General features: G+C 34.7%; 2 long non-coding RNA genes across 2 annotated transcripts; both read right to left on the bottom strand.

Moving 5' to 3' along the window:
• Positions 1 to 11668: 11668 nt before the first annotated feature.
• On the bottom strand, positions 11669 to 24457 carry LOC148779754 (uncharacterized). The gene is made up of 3 exons (XR_016044217.1): positions 24134 to 24457; positions 17118 to 17209; positions 11669 to 11969 (listed from the first exon to the last, which is right to left on the bottom strand). It is a non-coding gene; the product is annotated as an uncharacterized LOC148779754 (long non-coding RNA).
• Positions 19716 to 24127, bottom strand: LOC148779755 (uncharacterized). Its single transcript, XR_016044218.1, has 2 exons — positions 22687 to 24127; positions 19716 to 22543 (listed from the first exon to the last, which is right to left on the bottom strand). It is a non-coding gene; the product is annotated as an uncharacterized LOC148779755 (long non-coding RNA).
• Positions 24458 to 25305: the final 848 nt, after the last annotated feature.

Below are 25305 nucleotides of genomic sequence, written 5' to 3'. Positions count from 1 at the left end.
GGAATTTTCATAATTTCTCGCAAGCTTTCCTTCCGCACCCAATCCACACTGTTTCCTTGCAATCTTTTCTCCCATCATTAATTTTCATAATTTCTTGCCTTCCCATAATTACTCACTCTTCACCAAGATTTCAGAGTCTCACTCTGTGTTTATTCTTGTATATGTCGATGATATTATAATCACCGATAATAATGTTGATTCCATTGAGACTATTAAGCGATATTTACACAGTAAGTTTCATATCAAAGAACTTGGTCCCCTAAAATATTTCTTGGGGATTGAAGTGGCTTGTTTATCTAAGGGTATTTATCTCATACATATAAAGTACACTTTAGATATACTTGACAACATAGGACTTCTTGCGCCCTAGTGACTTACCAATGAAACAACATTTAAAACTTAATAATTCAGATGGTGAATTGGTTGACGATCATTAGCCATATCATCGACTTGTAGGCAATCTCATTTATCTAACGATAACAAGGCCATATATTATGTATTCAGTTCACATTCTCAGTCAAGTCATGCAACACCCTCGCAAATCTCACATGGATGCTACCCTCAAATTACATAGATATCTCAAAGGCAGTCCTGGCCAAGGTATTCTATTATCTACTTCCATCTCACTTCATGTCACAACTTGTTGTGATTATGACTGGGCCAACTGTCCAATGACTCGCAAGTCGACCATGGGATATTGCACTTTCCTCGGTGCCTCTCCAATTTCTTGGAAAACCAAAAAACAAAGCACATGTTCACGTTCATTTGCGGAGGCTGAGTATAGGTCCATGGCATCATTTTCTTGTGAGCTTCAATGGCTCAAAATTTTACTTCAAGACCTTGGCATTTCTTATAATGAGCCTATGACTCTTTATTGGGACAACCAAGCAAACCTTTATATTGCGGCTAATCCAGTCTATCATGAGCACACAAAGCACATAGAACTGGATTGCTATCTTGTATGAGAAAAGCTTCAACAAGGCTTTATTCAACTATAGTTTGTTGGTTCTTCACACCAGGTGACTGGTATCTTTACCAAGGCGTTGGGTCGAGAAAATTTCAGATTATTACTTGCCAAGTTGGGCGTCAAGAACCTCCACGCTCCAACTTGAGGGGGAGTATTAGATTTATTCAAAAGTCAATTTTATCTCTCTAGATTTAAATTCATAGAGAAAATTGTGTATTTTATCTCTCTAGATTTACCTCCTAAATTCATAGAGAAAATCATGTAACTTCTCTGTATATATTTTTGTTTTTCCCTTCAATTGATACGCATAAAATACATTCGTTCTTCTCAAAATAAATATTTCTTATCAAGGTTCAATGCAGCCTTGAAGATGGAAAGCATATAGTGCCTTGGGTGTTCATCGTAGGAAGTTGAGATAATAGGAAGGGTGGAGAGAGAGCGAGAGGCGCATGGTGGAGAGTGTGAAAGGATAAAAAGGTATTTTTTAAAAAGAAAGGGTAAAAACTCCAATGTAATATGTTATTATGTATCATTCCCCCAAATAATATATATATGTAATTTATTTTTGTATTCAACAATTTTAAACAATTTTATATCATTGTTTTGTACATGGAGCTATTTTTTAATAAGAGTATTTTTGGTCATTAGGAGGGGTGTGATGTCATCAACATGGGGCATGACATCATGACATGGAAGACACCAGCGATGTCACACCCATGTGGATGATGTCACATCCTTCCTAATGACAAAAAAATACCTTTATTAAAAAAATGCTTCATGTGCAAAAAAAAGTATATATGTGTCTAAATTTTGTTGAGTATAATAATAAATTACTCTATAGTTTGAGCAACATAACAAAACATAACATTATATATATATATATATATATATATATATATATATATATATATATATATATATATATATATATATAGGAAAAGACTTATGTGTTTTTTCGAGTTTATTACGATGTTTTTTCTTTTTATATATTTTATGTGGTTTAATTTTATCTATATGAGTTTGATCCATATGATAGCTAAATTGTTGGCAGAAATCTTCTAACTCTTTTTTAGCACTTAAATTTTGTTTATCAAGTTGCTTTTTGAGTTTCAGATCTGTACATAGGGCTAAACCTTCAGCACAAATTCTGAGGATAATTCTCCTAAAGTATATTGAGAGTAATTGATTACACCACTATTTTTATTTTTTAGCCGTTCTTTAACCTTTTCAGCTAATAAATAAGGTAATCCTGTTAGGAATTTTTCTTTCCAGTGGTTAAGATGACTATCTTCGCGTATGAGTAATCGAGAGAAAAAGACGTCTTTATACCATTTGTAGTGTGATAGTGTAGGACATCGTAGATTAGATAAAAGATCAGCAGTTCGTGCTGCAAGTATTGAAGTATTCCCTATAAAATGAAGGGCAATTGTATAGATTAAGGAATTGACAGCATCACTTTCAGAATATACCATATCCTGGTTGTGTTCATTTTTTGCTGTCCATTGTCGAGTATTAGTTAATATTTGTTGTTTTGTTTGTTCATTGAGATAGGAATCCCACCATCCTCTTAACCATCCGGTGAATCCTGAGACTATAGCTTTTGCTATTTCTTGGTCATGGCTACCAGCCATTTTACATGCCGAAGCATACATAGTCATGTGTTTCATTGTATCTAATATTCGGTGATCAGAAATTCCATCAATATTCCAATCTATAATCGTTCGACCCGTATATGTAGAAGTATGACTTGTTAAGTCTTCTTCTAATTGGATATCAACTGGGGTTGGTCTTTTATAATATGGTCGGGCATTTATTGGTTGCCAATTTTTACTGTAATTAATTCGATTTATAGTATCTGGAGTAATTTGAATTTCAGAAAATGCTGTTTGCATATTTTTTATTGTGTTGACAATTGGTGGTTCCATGGTTTCATTGGTTTGGAAAAGTATTTCTTCTTGTAGAATCATATTATCATGTTCAGGGATTTTTGCTTTTACTTTATCATTGTCTGGTAGAACAATAGTTTGTTTGGGATCTTTTATTTCTAATTTGGATAATTTGGAGATTAATTGATCCATAAGTGTTTTATTATCATCGCCTATATGAAATTTTTCTTTATTCAAGTCAGGAGGAGGTTTAAAAAATAATTGTTTTTTCTCCTTATAAATGGGAGGATGTAATAAGTTTTCTATTCTATTAGTTTGTTGTCCAAGTGTATGGAGGCAGAGATTTGTATAATTATTTTGTTCAATTATATGTGGAAGTAATTCTATACGAGCTATATTTGCATTATTGAGTTTATATGGTGTAGCTACTGTTTCATACACAACCATTTGGGTTGAGATGAAGATGAGGATCCTATATTTTGTTCTGGAGTTTTAGTAGCTGATACTATAGTAGCAACTCCTTGTATTTTCAAGCTTTGTTCTGGAGGATGTATGGCTTTAATTGTATTTCCTTCAGTCGTATTGAATACTGTATATTGAGTTTCTAGTGTATTTATTTCGAAAATAGGAATAGGAATACCTTTTTGGTTTAAAATGTCTTTTAGCCAATCGAAAAAGCATGTTCCTTTATTTCCCTTTTTTCTCCATTTATTAAATCTTTTGTGAAATAATTCCACTAATCTAGGTTCAAATTCTACTACATACCATTCTCTGATGTTTTTATTTTCTGGAGATAAAAAATCTTTTATGATGTATTCTTTATCAAATGTTTCTTCAAGTTGTAATACTTGAATGAACTCTGCTTCAGCAGGTTCTTCTTGAGCTTCTTTGTATTGGGGAATAATAATATTATCAGACGTTCGTAGGAGTCCATCAATTTATGGTTTCACTGGTGTTGATGGAATATTTATGATAGGAGGAATTCTATTATAAGTAGTAATAGATTTTCTTGGAGGTTCTGGCTCTCGGAAAGAATGAGTACTTGAAGTACCTGAGATGGATGCATTATCCATAATTCTATTATTTGTGGTGAACTGTATTTCAATATTTCCGTCTGTATATACAATAATTTTGTCTGGAATATTTTGAGTAGATATTTGTGATGGTTGGTTTTCATTATGGATAGACCATGTTTGGGATAGAACAATATCTGACCATGATATTGTTTTTGGTATAATTGTATTTGATTTTTCCATATTGGTTTGAAAAAATATTGTTTGTCCTCTCGTATCTATTTGGAGTACATTTAGACATAATGTAGTCATTACTTTGTAATAAATTCGATAAACAATGGCTATATTTTGAGAACCCGTCATCATATTAAATCCTTGAGTTTTGAGATTTAAAGATAAAACATTTTAAATATTTGGATCTGTAAGAGATACAGAATAATTGGAAAAACAGTTGAAATATATTGGTCCACTACATAAACTAGATTCAACCATTCCTAATAGTGAATCAGAAAATCTATTATGCCTAGTATCGCGTAAACGGACTAGGATAGAATTATTTAGTCCTAAACGAGTCAAGGGTTTTACAGCTATTTGAATTAATCCTATATGTAAATATTTATAGTTTTTTGCTTTATGGACTTGTAATATCTTTTGAGATAGTAATTGAAAGTCTTCTTGATTATTTGTAACAGATAAAGTTTCTTCTACTGTTTTAATAGCATATCCGATTTTTAGATCGAATGTGCCTTTTTTATAGATATCTGATATTGGCACTTTAGGTATGTTCCAATTGTGTATTTGGTTTTCAATATCATTAATAACAACTTCTTCTTTGTTTTTTATCCTTAGAGTTCTATTAGTTGTACTAGTTGTTTTATCCGTCAGATTCTTAACAAATTTTTCCATTATTAGGTTGCGGTTGAGTGTTATCTGGACAGTCCTCTTTGACTACCTCTTACGTCTTCTAGACCTCAGTGGCTTTTCTGGCCTAAACGGTCAACTGACTGCGTGTCCTGAGCGTCTCTAACCTCAATTCTCGGACCAACTTTCTTTAATGGATTAATTTATTAAGTTTCTTAAGATAGAAGAACTAGTAGTAACTGTTAGATCTCTAAAACAGGGTTGGCTTTGATACCATTTTCGGCGCAAGATCTACCCTAAGTAGTTACCACTATTTATCTTAAATATGAAAAGATTACAGAGTTATAAGCAATTAATTGTTGCAGAATAGTAACATAATACAAAAACATAAATATGATAATTAAAACAGCAAACCAGGATATATCAAATATGATCCACGAAGTATGAGTATACTCTCGAATTTTGAATATAAAAAAACAAATTTAAATTGCATAACTTACTGATTACATATACAGAGACTGGCAAACTTTTTCCACTCAGAAGGATAGTAGGAGGGTAAAGAAGATAGATTACAATCACACATTCTAAAATAAAGAAGGCATATGGAAGTTACCGACTTTGATGATATACAGATGACTGAATGTAGATGACTAACCTACTGTCTACAGAAAGAGTGAAGAAGAAGGAAGAACGAGAGAGAAAGAGAAGAGAAAATATGAGAATATGAGAGCTTGAGAATTTCTGCTGCTGCTTTGTTGCATCCTTGATGCAGTCTGCTTTCTTCAACTGATCGAGTGGGTATTTATAGAGGAATGACCCAGGAAAACTTGTGGCTGTGGATGATAACGTAACGACGAAGGAACCTGGGGATAAGGTGAATGGAAGCTTGTGGCTGAGGTTCGTTAGCGTAGCGACGAAGGAACCTGGGGATAAGGTTGTCGTATGAAGAGGGATACGTGGCAGGTGTAGGGAGTAGCCCGACGTTGAGGATGGTGATGGAAGCGATGGCGAATCTTTTGTTGTCGAAATAGTGGCAGTACATGTGAGCAACGAAGAAGGAGAAGAGGCCACGTCGTTAGAAGCGTGACTATGATTTGACCCCAAATTAGTCACATCGATCAAATGGGGTAAAAGAGTATCTTTACTATTTGGAGGTGTCTTGTCATTGGTGAAGAAGAAATCTTTACTATTGAAATGTCTTGTCACTTTATGAAGAAGGGAATCTTTACTATTGAGATGTCTTGTCACTTATGAAGAAGGGAATCTTTCTTGTCGAGGCATCTTGCTTTATGATGGTGAGGTCATATCAGCGAATAGTGGAGCTATCTATCTGGATCATCTCGGGTCGGACTATCGGGCCGTGTTAAGCATCGGGTCTTTGGCTGAAGTCGTCAAATAAGGGATTGCCTGATTGGACAGTTTCTTCTGATGTTGTTGGTGCAATAGTATCGGGAGCAAATATATGAAGAAGATTTTGCTCTATTTCTTCTAAGGTAGCATTAGGATGTGCTTGTTTCATTTTCTTCAGATAGGCCGAAAATGTGGGTAAACTGACTGTATTATATGCTGGTGGATTGAAGATACTGGTTTGAGGAGGTATTCGTTTAAAGGATAAGAAGGCAGGATTAATACTGAAAATATCTCACCATTTGATTTTAAGGGTTTTGCCAAGTTTGGGAATATACTCATAATTATTGGTATTATTTTCAAAAATAAAGTAATCCCATTTTAGGATCCAAGGTATTTGGTAGATAGCCATGAAGTAGAGATGGAAATCATCTTGGTCAGTACAAGTATTATATCGTGCAAATTTTGTCTGTAAGGCTTGGAAAGCATCGGGTAAAATTTGGGTCTGAGATCCCCATAATAAGAACCAATGGCGGAACCAACTTGGGAATCTTTCAAGAATAGGGAGTTTGAATTGCAAATACCAGGAATGAGTATTATTTGGATTTTGGTAGGAGAATACCTCTCGTGCCATGCGTCAATGTACTCAGAATATTTATAATATTTATATTGAATTTCTGGATTCAATAATTTTTTCCCTTGAAGAGGATTGCATCCCCAATCATCATAAGAAAGTAATTTTTTGATTTGAAATTTGGAATAAACATATACTTTAGTTGTATCTTGATAAAAATGAACAATTGAAACCGAACCGGTTTCCACAAGAATAGCTTCATACCATTCACGGGTTTTGACTCCATATGATGGATTCAAATGGTTTACAAGATAAAGGGGAGCTATTTTATTTGGGTCAAGTTGTGCATGAGTATCAGAAATGGGTATATCTGATAAGAAGGCTGTGTCTATATAGACTGATTTGGCAGAGGTCGAGGTTTGTTTATTTGGGTATGTTGCGGGAGAAAACGCCGGACTTGGAGTTTGTATTGAACTTTGCGGAGGAGTCTGTAGCAAGTATTCAGGTACATTTGAGGATCTGAGAGGTGACATAGGTGTCAGACTTAGAGAGGAATGGATGGGCATAAGGGGCCCATACCTGTTGCTTGGTACTAAGTCCATTGGTTGTTTTTCTTTGTCGGTATTTGAAGACTAAGGATTATTCATATTGGTATTCTTATTATTAAGAAAGAGTTGCAAACCGTAGGATGAAAATCCGTAGGATGAAACCGTATCGTCTTGAGGGTGTGATGGGTATGTGCGGTCCCCCCTGCAAAAATTCACGGGTTAAAAAGTCCGAGAATTGAGGTTAGAGACGCTCAGGACGCCCAGTCAGTTGACCGTTAGGCCAGGAGAGCCGCTGAGGTCTAAAAGACGTAAGAGGTAGTCAAAGAGGACTGTCCAGATAACACTCAACTGCAACCTAATAATGGAAAAATTTATTAAGAATCTGACGGATAAAACAACTAGTACAACTAATAAAACTCTAAGGATAAAAAACAAAGAAGAAGTTGTTATTAATGATATTGAAAACCAAATACACAATTGGAACATACCTAAAGTGCCAATATCAGATATCTATAAAAAAGGCACATTCGATCTAAAAATCGGATATGTTATTAAAACAGTAGAAGAAACTTTATCTGTTACAAATAATCAAGAAGACTTTCAATTACTATCTCAAAAGATATTACAAGTCCATAAAGCAAAAAACTATAAATATTTACATATAGGATTAATTCAAATAGCTGTAAAACCCTTGACTCGTTTAGGACTAAATAATTCTATCCTAGTCCGTTTACGCGATACTAGGCATAATAGATTTTCTGATTCACTGCTAGGAATGGTTGAATCTAGTTTATGTAGTGGACCAATATATTTCAACTGTTTTCCCAATTATTCTGTATCTCTTACAGATCCAAATATTTTAAATGTTTTATCTTTAAATCTCAAAACTCAAGGATTTAATATGATGACGGGTTCTCAAAATATAGCCATTGTTTATCGAATTTATTACAAAGTAATGACTACATTATGTCTAAATGTACTCCAAATAGATACGAGAGGACAAACAATATTTTTTCAAACCAATATGGAAAAATCAAATACAATTATACCAAAAACAATATCATGGTCAGATATTGTTCTACCCCAAACATAGTCCATCCATAATGAAAACCAACCAGCACAATTATCTACTCAAAATATTCCAGACAAAATTATTGAATATACAGACGAAAATATTGAAATACAATTCACCACAAATAATAGAATTATGGATAATGCATCCATCTCAGGTACTTCAAGTACTCATTCTTTCCGAGAGCCAGAACTTCTAAGAAAATCTATTACTACTTATAATAGAATTCCTCCTATCATAAATATTCCATCAACATCAGTAAAACCACAAATTGATGGACTTCTACGAACGTCTGATAATATTATTATTCCCCAATACAAAGAAGCTCAAGAAGAACCTGCTGAAGCAGAGTTCATTCAAGTATTACAACTTGAAGAAATATTTGATAACGAATACATCATAAAAGATTTTTTATCTCCAGAAAATAAAAACATCAGAGAATGGTATGTAGCAGAATTTGAACCTAGATTAGTGGAATTATTTTACAAAAGATTTAATAAATGGAGAAAAAAGGGAAATAAAGGAACATGTTTTTTCGATTGACTAAAAGACATTTTAACCCAAAAAGGTATTCCTATTCCTAATTTCGAAATAAATACACTAGAAACTCAATATACAGTATTCAATACGACTGAAGGAGATACAATTAAAGCCATACATCCTCCAGAACAAAGCTTGAAAATACAAGGAGTTGCTACTATGCTATCAGCTACTAAAACTCTAGAACAAAATATAGGATCCTCATCTTCATCGTCAACCCAAATGGTTGTGTATGAAACAGTAGCTACACCATATAAACTCAATAATGCAAATATAGCTCGTATAGAATTTCTTCCACATATAATTGAACAAAATAATTATACAAATCTCTGCCTCCATATACTTGGACAACAAACTAATAGAATAGAAAACTTATTACATCCTCCCATTTATAAGGAGAAAAAACAATTATTTTTTAAACCTCCTCCTGACCTGAATAAAGAAAAATTTCATATAGGCGATGATAATAAAACACTTATGGATCAATTAATCTCCAAATTATCCAAATTAGAAATAAAAGATCCTAAACAAACTATTGTTCTACCAGATAATGATAAAGGAAAAGCAAAAATCCCTGAACATGATAATATGACTCTACAAGAAGAAATACTTTTCCAAACCAATGAAACCATGGAACCACCAATTGTCAACACAATAAAAAATATGCAAACAGCGTTTTCTGAAATTTAAATTACTCCAGATACTATAAATCGAATTAATTACAGTAAAAATTGGCAACCAATAAATGCACGACCATATTATAAAAGACCAACCCCAGTTGATATCCAATTAGAAGAAGACCTAACAAGTCATACTTCTACATATACGGGTCGAACGATTATAGATTGGAATATTGATGGAATTTCTGATCACCGAATATTAGATACAATGAAACACATGACTATGTATGCTTCGACATGTAAAATGGCTGGTAGCCATGACCAAGAAATAGCAAAAGCTATAGTCTCAGGATTCACCGGATGGTTAAGAGGATGGTGGGATTCCTATCTCAATGAACAAACAAAACAACAAATATTAACTAATATTCGACAATGGACAGCAAAAAATGAACACAAACAGGATATGGTATATTCTGAAAGTGATGTTGTCAATTCCTTAATCTATACAATTGCCCTTCATTTTATAGGGAATACTTCAATACTTGCAACACGAACTGCTGATCTTTTATCTAATCTACGATGTCCTACACTATCACACTACAAATGGTATAAAGACGTCTTTTTCTCTCGATTACTCACACGCAAAGATAGTCATCTTGACCACTGGAAAGAAAAATTCGTAGCAGGATTACCTTATCTATTAGCTGAAAAGGTTAAAGAACGTCTAAAAAATAAAAATAGTGGTGTAATCAATTACTCTCAATATACTTTAGAAGAATTATCCTCAGAAATTTGTGCTGAAGGCTTAGCCCTATGTACAGATCTGAAACTCAAAAAGCAACTTGATAAACAAAATTTAAGTGGTAAAGAAGAGTTAGGAGATTTCTGCCAACAATTTGGCTATCATATGGATCAAACTCATATAGATAAAACTAAACCACATAAAATACATAAAATATATAAAAAGAAAAAACATCGTAATAAACCCGAAAAAACACATAAGTCTTTTCCAACCCAACAGAAAAAATATAGAAAATTTACAAAACGTTTTGCTTCCAAATCATCCCAACAGAATAAAAAGAAATTACCCGTTTGTGATAAATGTGGTAAAGTCGGCCATTATAAAAGCCAATGCAAAGTCAAACAAAAACTAGACTCCATTACATTAGATGAGTCTATCAAAAATAAAATCTATGATATTATTCAAATATATGATTCGTCTGATAGTTCCGATACTGACACTACTTCTTCAAGTAGTGATACTTCTTTCATAGGAACAATACATAATGATGATTTTTATTGGTCAGATATTAGTTCTAATACAGAAGACGAAATATGTCAATGTCCTATTACAACTTCTGGTATTCATACATTAACAAAAGAAGACAATCTTATTTTAGATTTAATAGAAAAAAGAGAAATAATTACTCAGTTTATCAATTTAACTAAAACAAAAACAAAACATATACCATTAGTTAAACCTCCTGATACTTATAACTTTTCTGATATCATGAAACGTATCAGTCAGCATGAAGCCACCTAAAAAGAACCTACTATTGCTGAACTCAAAGCTGAAGTTAATATAGTTAAGGTAGAATTATCCCAATTAAAAAATAGAATTCAAATCCTTGAACTCCATGACAATACCTCCGAAATAGATACTGATACAGATGTCATAGAATTTAACCATTTACTCAAATCATATCATCTTAATGATTATCTAACTAAATGCGAATCATCCACCAGACAATCAGTAAATGTTTTAAACCGAGTAATCACACAAAAATGGTTTGTGCTAATAACCATTGTCATAAATGATGAATATGAATTCCAATCTCTAGCCTTGGTAGATTCTGAATTGCCTCAATGAAGGATTAGTCTCCACAAAATATTTTGATAAAACTACCCAAATCCTTAATACAGCAGATGGAAGTAGATTATTTATTAAATACAAATTATCTAATGCAAAAATTTGTAATGAGGGACATTGTTTTTCTACTCCATTTATTATGGTCAAAGGACTCAGTCAAGCTGTAATCCTTAGCGTACCTTTCCTCACACTAGTATACCCAATTACTATTTCCCATACAGGTATTGAAACACATACTCATGGTACCCCTATAAAATTTGAATTTCTTGATAAACCCAAAATTAAAGAAATCAATACTGTCAAACAAAATATCAAACAAAAAGAAAATTTTATAGGATCATTACAACTTGAAATCAAACATAAAGTTATCAGTGAAAAACTCCAAACTAATGATATGATACAAAAGATACAACAACTCAAAAGTTTTATTGAAAGCGAAATATGTAATGATTTACCAAACGCCTTTTGGCATAGAAAACAACATATTGTTGGACTACCATATGAACCAAATTTTAGTGAAACAAAGATATCGACAAAAGCTAGACCTATCCAAATGAATACAGAATTATTACAAACATGTCATCATGAAATAAAAGATTTACTCCAAAAGAAACTTATACGTCCTAGTTCATCCCCCTGGAGCTGCTCTGCTTTCTATGTCAATAAAAATGCTGAGCAAGAACGAAGAGTTTCACGATTAGTCATTAATTATAAACCCCTCAATAAAGTCTTACAATGGATTAGATATCCCATTCCAAATAAAAAAGATTTACTCGATAGACTCTTACATGCTGTAATCTTCTCCAAATTCGATTTAAAATCTGGCTTTTGGCAAATACAGATAAAAGAAGAAGATAAATATAAAACAGTATTTAATGTCCCTTTTGGACAATATGAATGGAATGTTATGCCTTTTGGTCTTAAGAATGCTCCATCTGAATTCCAAAAAATAATGAATGATATCTTTAATCCCTTTTATAAATTCATGATTGTTTATATTGATGACGTCCTCGTATTTTCAGAATCTCTTGAACAACATTTTAAACATCTTCATACTTTCATCCATACAGTTAAAAATGCTGGATTAATAGTTTCTGCTAAAAAGTTGAATCTTTTTCAAACAAAAATTAGATTTTTAGGACATAATATAAATCAAGGGACCATTATCCCAATTGATAGATCTATATTCTCTTTGTTGATAAATTTCTTGATAAAATTTTAGACAAAACTGAATTACAACGATTTTTAGGATGTCTAAACTATATAAGTGATTTTTACCAAAATTTAGCTCTTGATGCTAACCTTTATATGACCGATTAAAAAAGAATCCTCCACCTTGGACTGATGTTCATACTTTGGCTGTACAACGACTTAAACTTAAGGCCAAAGAACTTCCATGTTTAACTTTGTCTGATCCAATAGCTTCTAAAATCATTGAATGCGATGCTTCTGAATTAGGACTTGGTGGTATATTAAAACAATCTATTAATTCTAAAGAACAATTAATACGGTTTACTTCCAAAGCCTGGAATCCAACCCAAAAAAATTATTCTACTGTCAAAAAAGAATTACTTGCCATTATTCACTGTGTTTGTAAATTCCAGACTGATATTTTGAATCAACACTTTCTCATCCGCACCGATTGTAAACCCGCTAAAGACATTTTGCAAAAAGATGTTTAAAACCTTGTATCCAAACAAATATTTGCCAGATGGCAAGCTATTTTATCTGCTTTTGATTTCTCTATTGAGCATCTTCACGGTTTTACTAATTCTATACCTGACTTTTTAACCCGTGAATTTTTGCAGGGGGGACCGCACATACCTATCACACCCTAAAGACGATACGGTTTCATCCTACGGATTGTAACTCTTTCTTAATAATAAGAATACCAATATGAATAATCCTCAGTCTTCAAATACCAACAAAGGAAAACAACCAATGGACTTAATACCAAGCAACAGATATGGGCACCTTATGCCCATCCATTCCTCTCTAAGTCTGACACCTATGTCACCTCTCAGATCCTCAAATGTACCTGAATACTTGCTACAGACTCCTCTGCAAAGTCCAATACAAACCCCAAGTCCGGCGTTTTCCCCGGCAACATACCCAAATAAACAAACCTCGAACTCTGCCAAATCAGTCTATATAGACACAGCCTTCTTATCAGATATACCCATTTCTGATACTCATGCACAACTTGACCCAAATAAAATAGCTCCCCTTTATCTTGTAAACCATTTGAATCCATCATACGGAGTCAAAACCTGTGAATGGTATGAAGCTATTCTTATGGAAACCGGTTCGCTTTCAATTGTTCATTTTTATCAAGGTACAACTAAAGTATATGCTTATTCCAAATTTCAAATAAAAAATTTACTTTCTTATGATGATTGGGGATACAATCCTCTTTAAGGGAAAAAATTATTGAATCCAAAATTCCAATATAAATATTATAAATATTCTGAGTACATTGACGCATGGCACAAGGTATTCTCCTACCAAAATCCAAATAATACTCATTCCTGGTATTTGCAATTCAAACTCCCTATTCTTGAAAGATTCCCAAGTTGGTTCCGCCATTGGTTCTTATTATGGGGATCTCAGACCCAAATTTTACCCGATGCTTTCCAAGCTTTACAGACAAAATTTGCACGATATAATACTTATACTGACCAAGATGATTTTCATCTCTACTTCATGGCTATCTACCAAATACCTTGGATCCTAAAATGGGATTACTCTATTTTTGAAAATAATACCAATAATTATGAGTATATTCCCAAACTTGGTAAAACCTTTAAAATCAAATGGTGGGATATTTTCAGTACTAATCCTGCCTCCTTATCCCTTAAACGAATACCTCTTCAAACCAGTATCTGCAATCCACCAGCATATAATACAGTCAGTTTACCCACATTTTCGGCCTATCTGAAGAAAATGAAACAAGCACATCCTAATGCTACCTTAGAAGAAATAGAGCAAAATCTTCTTCATATATTTGCTCCCGATACTATTGCACCAACAACATCAGAAGAAACTGTCCAATCAGGCAATCCCTTATTTGACGTTTTCAGCCAAAGACCCGATGCTTAACACGACCCGATAGTCCGGCCCGAGATGATCAAGATAGATAGCTCTACTATTCGCTGATATGACCTCACCATCATAAAGCAAGATGCCTCGACAAGAAAGATTCACTTCTTCATAAGTGACAAGACATCTCAATAGTAAAAATTCCCTTCTTCATAAAGTGACAAGACATTTCAATAGTAAAGATTCCTTCTTCATCAATGACAAGACACCTCTAAATAGTAAAGATGCTCTTTTACCCCATTTGATCGATGTGACTAATTTGGGGTCAAATCATAGTAACGCTTCTACCGACGTGGCCTCTTCTCCTTCTTCGTTGCTCACATGTACCGCCACTATTTCGACAACAAAAGATTCGCCATTGCATCCATCACCATCCTCAACGTCTGGCTACTCCCTGCACCTGCCACGTATCCCTCTTCATACGACAACCTTATCCCCAGGTTCCTTCGTCGCTACGTTAACGAACCTCAGCCACAAGCTTCCCTTCACCTTATCCTCAGGTTCCTTCGTCGTTACGTTATCATCCACAGCCACAAGTTTTCCTGGGTCATTTCTCTATAAATACCCACTCGATCAGTTGAAGAAAGCAGACTGCATCAAGGACGCAACAAAGCAGCAGCAGAAATTCTCAAGCTCTCATATTCTCATATTTTCTCTTCTCTTTCTCTCTCCTTCTTCCTTCTTCTTCACTCTTTCTGTAGACAGTAGGTTAATCATCTACATTCAGTCATCTGTATATCATCAAAGTCGGTAACTTCCATATGCCTTCTTTATTTTAAAATGTGTGATTGTAATCTATCTTCTTTACCCTCCTACTATCCTTCAGAGTGGAAAAAGTTTGCCAGTCTCTGTATATGTAATCAGTAAGTTATGCAATTTAAATTTGTTTTTACATTCAAAATCCGAGAGTATACTCATACTTCGTGGATCATATTTGATATATCCTGATTTGCTGTTTTAATTATCATATTTATGTTTTGTATTATGTTACTATTTTGCAACAATTAATTGCTTATAACTCTGTAATCTTTTCATATTTAAGATAAATAGTGGTAACTACTTAGGGTAGATCTTGCGCCGAAAATGGTATATATATATATATATAAAGAGTATTCGCAATACCTAGAGGCGAAAAGCAACACTATAGGCGAAGAGAAACAGAAATCTTCCCACACCCCCATCCACTGTCCGTTCAAATTAATTCAAAATAACGATTGAGATCTGCTCCAAAACCCAGCAGGCGAAAAGGTTGTGATTATGGACTCAAAAGCTTCAAACCTATCAAAATTTCACCTTCTACCCTCCTCTGCTCTGCTAACCTCCCTTCTCTCTCGTTCGCTATCTCTACTGCTCTACGGAGGTCCCCTCTATCCCATCGCCCTCTCATCTCTCTACGTTGCTGCCCTCACTCTCTCTGCACTGCTGCGCTCATGCCAACTCATCGCTCGCCCCCTTCTCTCAAGGCCTTTCTCTCTCTCACCTGCTGCTTTAGAGAGAGAAAAACATTCTTCATGGAAAAAACCCAACAGGTTTTAGTTCTCTCTCTATTACGATTTACATATCATTTTTCCTTCGCCATTGATATATGGAACTCGAGCTCTCCATCTCTCAGCCTGCATTAATTCAGTTTGTATCATTTTTAGGCTTGGTATGGATTTTTTTGTGTGCCATTTTACCAAATTTTTTCTGGTTAGTTCTCTCTCTATTATGATTTTGCATATAATTTTTCTTTTCACCATTGATATATGGAACACGAGCTCTCCATCTCTCAGCCTGCATTAATTCAGTTTGTATCATTTTTAGGCTTGGTATGGATTTTTTATTGTGCCCTTTTATCGAATTTTTTTTCTGAATTCAATCACAAAAATAGAGGAACAATGGTTCAATTGGATTTTATTACTTTCTTTTATTGTTGATTTTGAAAGAAAACTGAATTAGATGGTTATAAATGGGTTTCACTGCATAATTTTTATTGTTTGGATCTATAACTTGAAGAAGTTGCAATGGATATAGCTGAATGCCCTAATAGAAAAGATAATGCCCGACTTTCAATTGAAATTTTAATGCAATTGTTTGGTTTTATGTCATGCTTTTATTCTCTATTTCACAATACAACTTTTTCTTTAATTTTTTAAATAAATTTAGGTTCAGTATTCATTTCCTTGTTCTGTGATTTTTTTTGTTGGGAATTTGAATTTGGTGATGACTAGGTAAAATGCATCCATTGATAATTCCATACCTTTAAAAATATTGGTGATCTCCAAATTTATTTCACTGGGTGCCAAATCTATGCTATGATCATGGTCATCGTAATGGATTTAATTCCGATCATGTATCCTAGCATTTTAAAATTGTCTCAGCGCAAACTGGTTATAATTTACACTACCAAACAATGTAAGGATAAATAAGAGATTACATGAACATCCTAATACCAATGAAGCAAGAGAAAAACTGCATGAAAAAATTAGAAAAAAATTTAAATCCTTTGCATTTGTTGAAGAGTTTATATTCGACATGATCCTACAAAGTTCATTATTCTTCAATAGGTGGGAAGCAAAATAATTACTGAACTTGCGCGACCCAATAGGTGGGAAGCAACGCATTTCTAGGCAGCTATATCATTTATGCAAATTCTCGCATGAACAAACTGTAGATTCATTGACCTAACACTACGTATGATAAAATTCCATTAAAACGAAAGAATGGATAAAAAAGTGCACCTATCGACCTAACTGATCCTTTTGAAGCACCCAACTTTCATCATCTGCTTGGATTGATCTTTCAGATAGTAAATGGGTTTCTGCATTGTTCTCTGCAAATGCATTAGTATAAAGAAACATAAGATTCAGATGCTGTGAAACTTGACACAATCTAGTTAGCATGCTAGCTGATATTGTTAGCAACCTTTGACCTATGTTGTGAGGGATACTTCAACTACTTATCCCAACATTATTGCACACATGAATGTTAACAATGAAGCATCTGTAAAAGAAGAAATGTGTTAAGATGAATATTTTAAAACAACATCTGCTGTCAAAGAATTAAAAGTTTAATGTTATCAAATTACATTGAGGAATCGGCTTGCCGGACAAAGTTCAGCAAAGATGAAGGGCTATAACACACCATAAAGAGAAAATAAACCAATATGATGCAAGTGAACTTATGCAGCCAGTTTTAGGAAACAATTAGTTCCAGTTTATCCATGCTTTGTCTGTTGTCTGGAAAATTGAAGATTCAAGAAATTCCAATTTCAACTCAATAAACCATGTGTTTGGGTTGTTCTGCTGCATCGCCTATTTATTGGAACTTGAGTATCAAATCATGCATTCAAATTCAACTGTTACTAATAAAAAATGAAAAAAAAGGGACATATCAGATGCCTTGAACATGTAACAGCACGAACCAACACTTACTGAAAATTCAAGAATTTATCTTTTTTTTATAGTACTCTGTAGTGGTAATTTCTTTGTGACTTGTGCCGAGTAAAATCTACTTTTTTGAAATTGACAACTCTTGGTATGGCATAAGCCTTAAAAGAAAGAACTATAGGCACCTTTTGTTCTTTCTTTCTTTCCTTCTTAACTCTTCCATTCTCTAGCGATTGAATCATGTGCAAATACTTTGCTATTTCAAATACATAGCTGGTATTTTATAATGAGTGGTGGATTTAGTATCATCATTTTTTATGATTTTCTCTGGTTGAACAATGTATGAGTTCTTTGGTACACTGGTTTTAGGAACTAATGCATATGTAACCATCGGTATTCAAGTCATTTTCTCTTGATTATTCAACATGAATCTTTGTGCAGTCTTCTCAAGCAGCAGGGACTCTGCTCGTACCACCTAGCAGAGGTTTGTAGTTCTGAGCCTTTAATACTTTGATGCTTTAGACCGTAGCTTTCAAGAATTAAAACTCAGATAAATAGTATGTTATGAAAGGAAAACCCGCAAAGTTGTTTCTAATATATAATGACCATGAAGACGAATTATTTTTATGTACCATATTATATGGCCCTTAACCTATCCAAACAAAAAAAGGTACTCCAAGCTGCATCCACGGTGTGTTCCCACTGCAGGATGGTTGTTTATCAACGTCCCTAGTTGAATGTCCCTGTGGGCCCCTTGACTTCGAGTATCATATACAACAGTCCAATAGCAGTAATGTGCTTTCCCTTTTACTATATTTACTAAAATGACTTATTCCTCACCCTCGACGTACATTACTTAAATTGCAACCTACAACCTGGAGTTTTATATAGATGTGCCGGATTTGTCTTATTTGCAATACCACCTTGATCAAGATCCACGCTCTGCCAAGTACAGATTTGGTGCTTCCATGTCAGGCCTTATTTCTCACTTTGCTTGAGCCATAACTACCTCACCAAAGAGCTATGCGAGGTTATTGAAGATTATGGTCTGGTCAATTTTACCACACTGGATATTCAGGTATCTCAGAGAGTGTTCTTGCTGCTTCCAATGATGGCGCAAGCTCGGAGGCCGGTGAGCAGGCAAGAAGGGTAGTCTTGATGTTCTTAGAGCGGCTTTCCTACCCTTCTGGTCTAAAAAAATCAGCAAAGCAGCTACAAAACAATGAGATGGTGGCTCAAATATCTCACATATGGAGAACAAGCTGCCATGGAAGTGCTGATACAACACTTTGAGCCTCATTTGCAAAATTGGGGTGAGTTTGATAGGCTTCAGAAGGAGCACCAAGACAACCCTAAAAATGAGAGCTGGGCTGAGAAAGCAGCTGCTCAGAGTTTGCTGTAGAGAGTTTCTAAGTCACTTAAAACCAGCTTGTCTGGAGAGAGACTCAAGGACATGATTCTAGAGAGAGGGATTACTGAATTAGCTGTCTAGAGGTGTTTGACCTCCTTGTATCTTTTTTCCTATTTCATGAGGTGTTTGACCTCCAATGGTTTGTAAATGATTGTAATTGGTCGTTGTTTAATTAATGGTAATCTAGTGATTTGTAAATGGTTGTAATTGGTCGTTGTTAAATTAATGGTAATCTTTTGTGAACGAAATTCCCTGGTTTATGGTATTATTCAGTTTATGTTTTTTTTTTTTTGAGACACACACACATAGAGAGAGAGAGAGAGAGAGAGAGAGATCTGGTCATCAACTACAATGAAGCACACAATCTTTTGTGAATGAAATTCTCTGGTTTTTTTTTTCTATATGCCCTCTAGTGTGGTAAAAGGTAAGAATGTATCAAACGCTCGACAAAAAAAATAAAATAAAGTGAGAACTATGGGGATATAAATGCATTTTATTTTCCAAGTAAACCTACATTGTACACGTTAATGAAATACATGGAAAAGAAATAAATGTCACATATATGTTACCAAAAGTCACCAAATAGGTTCTTTAGATGCCCCATAAGAGGTCCTTTACATGCCCTTATAGAGGGGTCCTTTACATACCCACAAAATTACATGAATATTGAATATTCACATAATCCCCAAAGTCAACTAAAAAAAGGGGTATTTACAAGTCTCCAAAATTCAAAAAATTAGTCATGTCCTTTACATTCCCCATAAATGAGTCAACTCGGCTCGAGGTCCTCAGTAGCTCTACATCCCACGTACCCTCACGGGACAGTTATGTTTGTCATATCTACTCTTATTGCAAACTTTACACTCTCTTCCAGTGGGTGGCCCTTCCTTCGACTGTTTTTTTGTGTAGAAGCTTTTGGCCCTTCCTCTCATGACAATTTTATCCTTTTAGTCCTTGGTCGTCCAATTGCTCATGCATATGGTGGATCGAGTATAAAGTGGGAGGCATCAACTGATCTAATACTGTCACATACTACATCTTCAGTGGCATTGCAATGCGTGGAGACTGATGATGCATGAGTATTCGACAAAGACTCTCTTGTTGCGTTGACCTCCTCAGCTAACTTGGCAACTTCACTTTTTTAAATAGATCATCATTTTCTAATGCTGGCTCTACAATTGTTCTCACAAGATCATAAAGCTCATGACATCAAATGAAACTCGAAAATTTAGATATAGTCGAACTCCTAGCACCACATTTGTCTTTGACACCCTTCTTTGCATCCATTGTCCAACGGCTAAAAATGTAGTTAGATGGGATCTTCAATACATTCCTCATGTTGAACACTTCGAGTATATGTGAACAAGGGATCCCAACACGCTCAAAGAACTGGCATGTGCATGTACACTTTTTCCCTGATTCAATGAATATAACCGTCCGAGGGATTGGTACACCGCCAATGTCTTCCACCTTATATTTAGCGAATTCATCATTGCCTTCTATTAATTTTCTAAAGCAATTTCAAGATTTTACCACCTCTTCTTGGAACTTTCTAAATACTTTTTGAGTGTATATCTTTGCTGCATGCTCCTCGATAAGGAATGTTGTCTTTAGAATAGGTGTAGATGTAAGATCTTCACTGTCTTTCTCTTTTTCTTTGATGCACTTTTTGTTTTGCAACGTTTCAATAGCATTCATGAATTTTTGTAAATCTGTACTAGAAGTGACATACATCTTTAAATGACGATACCCTTTACTTCGTTGTATGGTTTTCATGCTGGATGTGAACCTATCAGCTATGTATGCATCAACCCATTGAGTGTGACAACCATATAACCACTTGAGACAACTTTCCTCTTGAAGATCATATTTCTGAATCATAGCCAACCAATCAGCCTCAAATAGCTCAACTGTATAGGCTGCAATACAGTTCTTGAATACCTCTAAGAATAATGGATGCGCACGCTCAACATGGCTTAGATGTGTTTTAAATTTACCATAATATGCCACTTGCAATAATGATGATTAGTATTCGGGAAAACTATCTTAACTGTAGCCGTTATCGCTAAAGCATGAACAGTGATAATTGTACATGGTTGGCGACCTCCCATTGCCTCTAGTCAGTTCTCAAATAACCAAATGAAGGTTTCTATAGTCTCATTGAATATGAGAGCACATCCGAGGAAAATTGTATTAGCGTGATGATTAACTCCAAGGATTGGGTTAAAGGGCATACTGTATTCATTGGTTTGGTATGTGGTGTCAAAGGTTACCACATCATTAAAAAATTGGTATGACAATCTACACTTTGAATCAACCCATAAAACACCAAACAACCTCCCCATCTCATCAAGTCGAACTCTATAAGAGAAATTAGGGTCCAATTCATTCTTCGTATGCAACCAATTCATAACAACATTATCCTCTTTCCCTTTCAGTTGTTTTTTGTTTTTTTAGTTATGTGATTCTCAAGGTCTTTCTCAATAAAAGTGACATTTTCTGCCCCACCAGCCTCTTCAATAAGGTAATTCATCATAACCCTAGACTTAGCCATAGAAGACTCCAATGTATCAATCACCTTTTCACTGTGTTTAGTATCTTTCGATGAGAGCGAATGAATCTAGTCTTGTTGGGGGTCGTGAGAATATGATTATGTTCTTTTACAACCTTCGCAATAACGCATCTATTCTTCTCATTCTTCTTAATGCGGATATTTACCTGACATCCACATTTTGTGTGGAGGCGAGCATTTTCACTCCCATCATACATCTCACTACGAAAACCTGCCTACAACATTCTAAAATCCGACTAATTCTTCCACCATGTTTCCATATGGTTCTTCCCTTTCTTATAACAAACCCAATTTTGCGTACTGATTATAATAATCATAAGCTTCATCTTCGTCAGTAAATGCCATTCCTATTGCCGGTTCGATACTTGTCCTATTGCCGGTTCGATACTTGCACCTCTTGCTAGGGCTACCCAACATCCGTAAGTACCTGATCTCCTTCTCCATTTATTGCAACGATGTCCTCATCAGATGGAAAAGCTTCATCCACTATAGCCTGAGCACCACACTCATTCCCATTTTTTGAATTAGTAATGTTGAGGGGAGAGGAGGGAGATGCTGATGTTGGGGTATCCATGATACAAGTATAGTATGCCCGTTCAGCCTCATCCATTAGCGTTGGCGTAGTAATGGATTATGTCGGGATCTGATCCTTCTATCGGGAGCTACTCTCTCCAATGTCTCCAAGTACATCATCATTCACATTATTCTCCTGGGGCTCCTCTAATGGGATTGGACAATACTTTCATAGGTAGCCGAATGCCTCAAGAGCTTTGTGCTACGGTGGATGTCCTCCCACTACATTATAACACCGAATGTTAATTGGCAAAAATAACACAATAATGGATACTAAAGCAATTCAGAGAAAACAAAGGCTACTGTTTATCTATCCCATTAATTATAACAGAGAAAACAAAGACTACTTCTTATCTATCCCATACCAGATATTTTTGTCCCTTTCTTTCTTCTCCAAGGATATGCAAACCAGAAATGCAGGATCATATGAAATGGCGCTTGTTTTCACTACTCTCAAGTAGAAGACTGTCCAAGAGATACATTCAATAACCGATTGCAATCACTTATCAATTTTGTTTTCTGTACTACAAGACCCCGGATGACAAGAAGAGCCTCCAATACTTGAGACAAAAGCTCATCTCACATGAACCTATTTGCACCATTAACAGAAAGTACGTAACATAAAACCCCAAGATTTCATTTCAAACTTCAACTCTGGAACCCAGAGCTGAAGCTGAAATTAGATTTCAGTCTATTAAGAATTAAAGTTAAACGAAAAATCAAAGGGCAACTACAAAATCTCTTCAGATTCTTGACTGAACTTCACCCAAATTCACCCAAAACCTCTTCAGATTCAATTGCAGGAAAATTCACCATTGTCATAAAAAAGATGAGAAAACCAAGTTCGTATCTTGGTTCAATCATGGCTATTACGGCCAAAACTGGTGATAAAGTGGCTGACAATCAGATGCCTTCCATCAGCTGCATTCACATTTCAGCATCTTGAAAAACAATTTAGAACTCTATCAGCTGAAATCACCCAAGAAACCCTCCCCGCATTTTGATGAATAATGCCCAAATCACTTCTATCAGTCTCACTAGCCAATTGGACGTGAACCCACTTCCCCAAAAGAGAACAAATAAAATACGTGGAGGCGACTGAAGAAATTAAATAAATATGACCTAAATTTCCATTTCTCAAATTCAAATTCCCAACAAAAAGAAATCACAGAACAGGGAAATGAATACTGAACCCAAATTTATTTAAAAAATAAAAGAAAAAGTTGCATTGTAAAATAGAGAATAAAAGCATGACATAAAACCAAATAATTGTATTAAAATTTCAATTGAAAGTCAGGCATTATTTTTTCAATTAGGGCACTCAGCTGTATTCATTGCAACTTTTTCAAGTTATAGATCCAAACAATAAAAATTGTGTAGTGAAACCCATTTATAACCATCTAATTCAGTTTTCTTTCAGAATCAATGATAAAAGAAAGTAATAAAATCCAACTGAAAAATTGTTCCTCTACTTTTGTGATTGATGTCAGAAAAAAAATTGGGCAAAAGGGCACAACAAAAAATCCATACCAAGCCTAAAAATGATACAAATTGAATTAATGCAGGTTGAGAGATGGAGAGCTCGTGTTCCATATATCAATGGTGAAGGTAAAAATGATATGCAAAATCGTAATAGAGAGAGAACTAACCAGAGAAAAAGTGCGTAAAAGGGCACACAAAAAAATCCATACCAAGCCCAAAAATGATACAAACTGAATTAATGCAGGCAGAGAGATAGAGAGCTCGCGTTCCATAAATCAATGGCGAAAGGACAAATGATATGTAAAATCGTAATAGAGAGAGAACTAAAACCTGTTGGGTTTCTTCCATGAAGAAGGTTTCTTCTCTCTCTAAAGCAACTGGTGAGAGAGAAAGGCCTTGAGAGAAGGGGGCGAGTGATGAGACGGCATGAGGGCAGCAACGCAGAGAGAGTGAGGGCAGCAGCGTAGAGAGATGAGAGGGCCATGGGAGATAGGGGACCTTCACATGGGAGAGAGGGGACCTCCGCAAAGCAGTACAGATGGCGAACGAGAGAGAAGGGAGGCTAGCATAGCAGAGGACGGTAAAAGGTGAAATTTTGATAGGTTTGAAGATTTTTGAGTCCATCGTAGCCTTTCGCGTACTCGGTTTTGGAGCAGATCTCTAACAGTTATTTTGAATTAATTTGAACGGACGGTGGATGGTGGTGTGGCGAGATTACTGTTAGCTTTTTGTTGGGAAGACTTTGGCTCGATATATATATATATATATATATATATATATATATATATATATATATATATATATATATATATATAAAAGAAAAGATCCTGTTAGCCCATTGGTTGAAGTTCTACTCATAGTCAACGGCCTAGATTGAATTTGGGACCAATTCAATGGTCACAATCTCATTTCGTATTTAAATTTTTATTTTTTATATAAATCCAAATCATTTGAAAGTTTGAATATCTATTCTTAAAAAATATTATAGTCTAATAAAAATATTAAAAAATAATAAAAACATGGAACTTGATCAAAATACCCCTAAAACTTTTAAGGATATTTTGGTTAATTTGTATTTTTCGAATTATTATTTTTATATTTTTATTAGGTATACTTTGATGATTAGAATGTACACCTAATTTTTTAAGTAATTATTTTTTATAGAAAAAAAATGAAAATTCAAACACAAAATAATGTTGTAACCGTCAAATCGGCTTAGATTCAATATGGGTCATTGGCTGACACTGTAGCAGTTAGCCCATGGGCTGACAGCATCTATTCCATATATATATATATATATATATATATATATATATATATATATATATATATGTGTGTGTGTGTGTGTGTGTGTATGTGTGTGGGCAAAGATGTTGTGCGCCCAGGTGCATACTACTACAGTAAACGCTCACGACCCAGATTGAATCTAGGCCGATCTGATAATCACGGATGTCCGATAGTGTTTGAATTAATTTTTTTCTACAAATCCAAATCACTTGAAA

This window comes from Amborella trichopoda, chromosome 11, assembly GCF_054954075.1.
Source record: "Amborella trichopoda isolate Santa Cruz 75 chromosome 11, AtrichopodaSantaCruz75HAP2 v2.0, whole genome shotgun sequence".
NCBI classification, from domain to species: Eukaryota; Viridiplantae; Streptophyta; class Magnoliopsida; order Amborellales; family Amborellaceae; genus Amborella; species Amborella trichopoda.
Note: the sequence above shows the minus strand (reverse complement) of the source record. Positions and strands in the feature narration are given on the sequence as shown.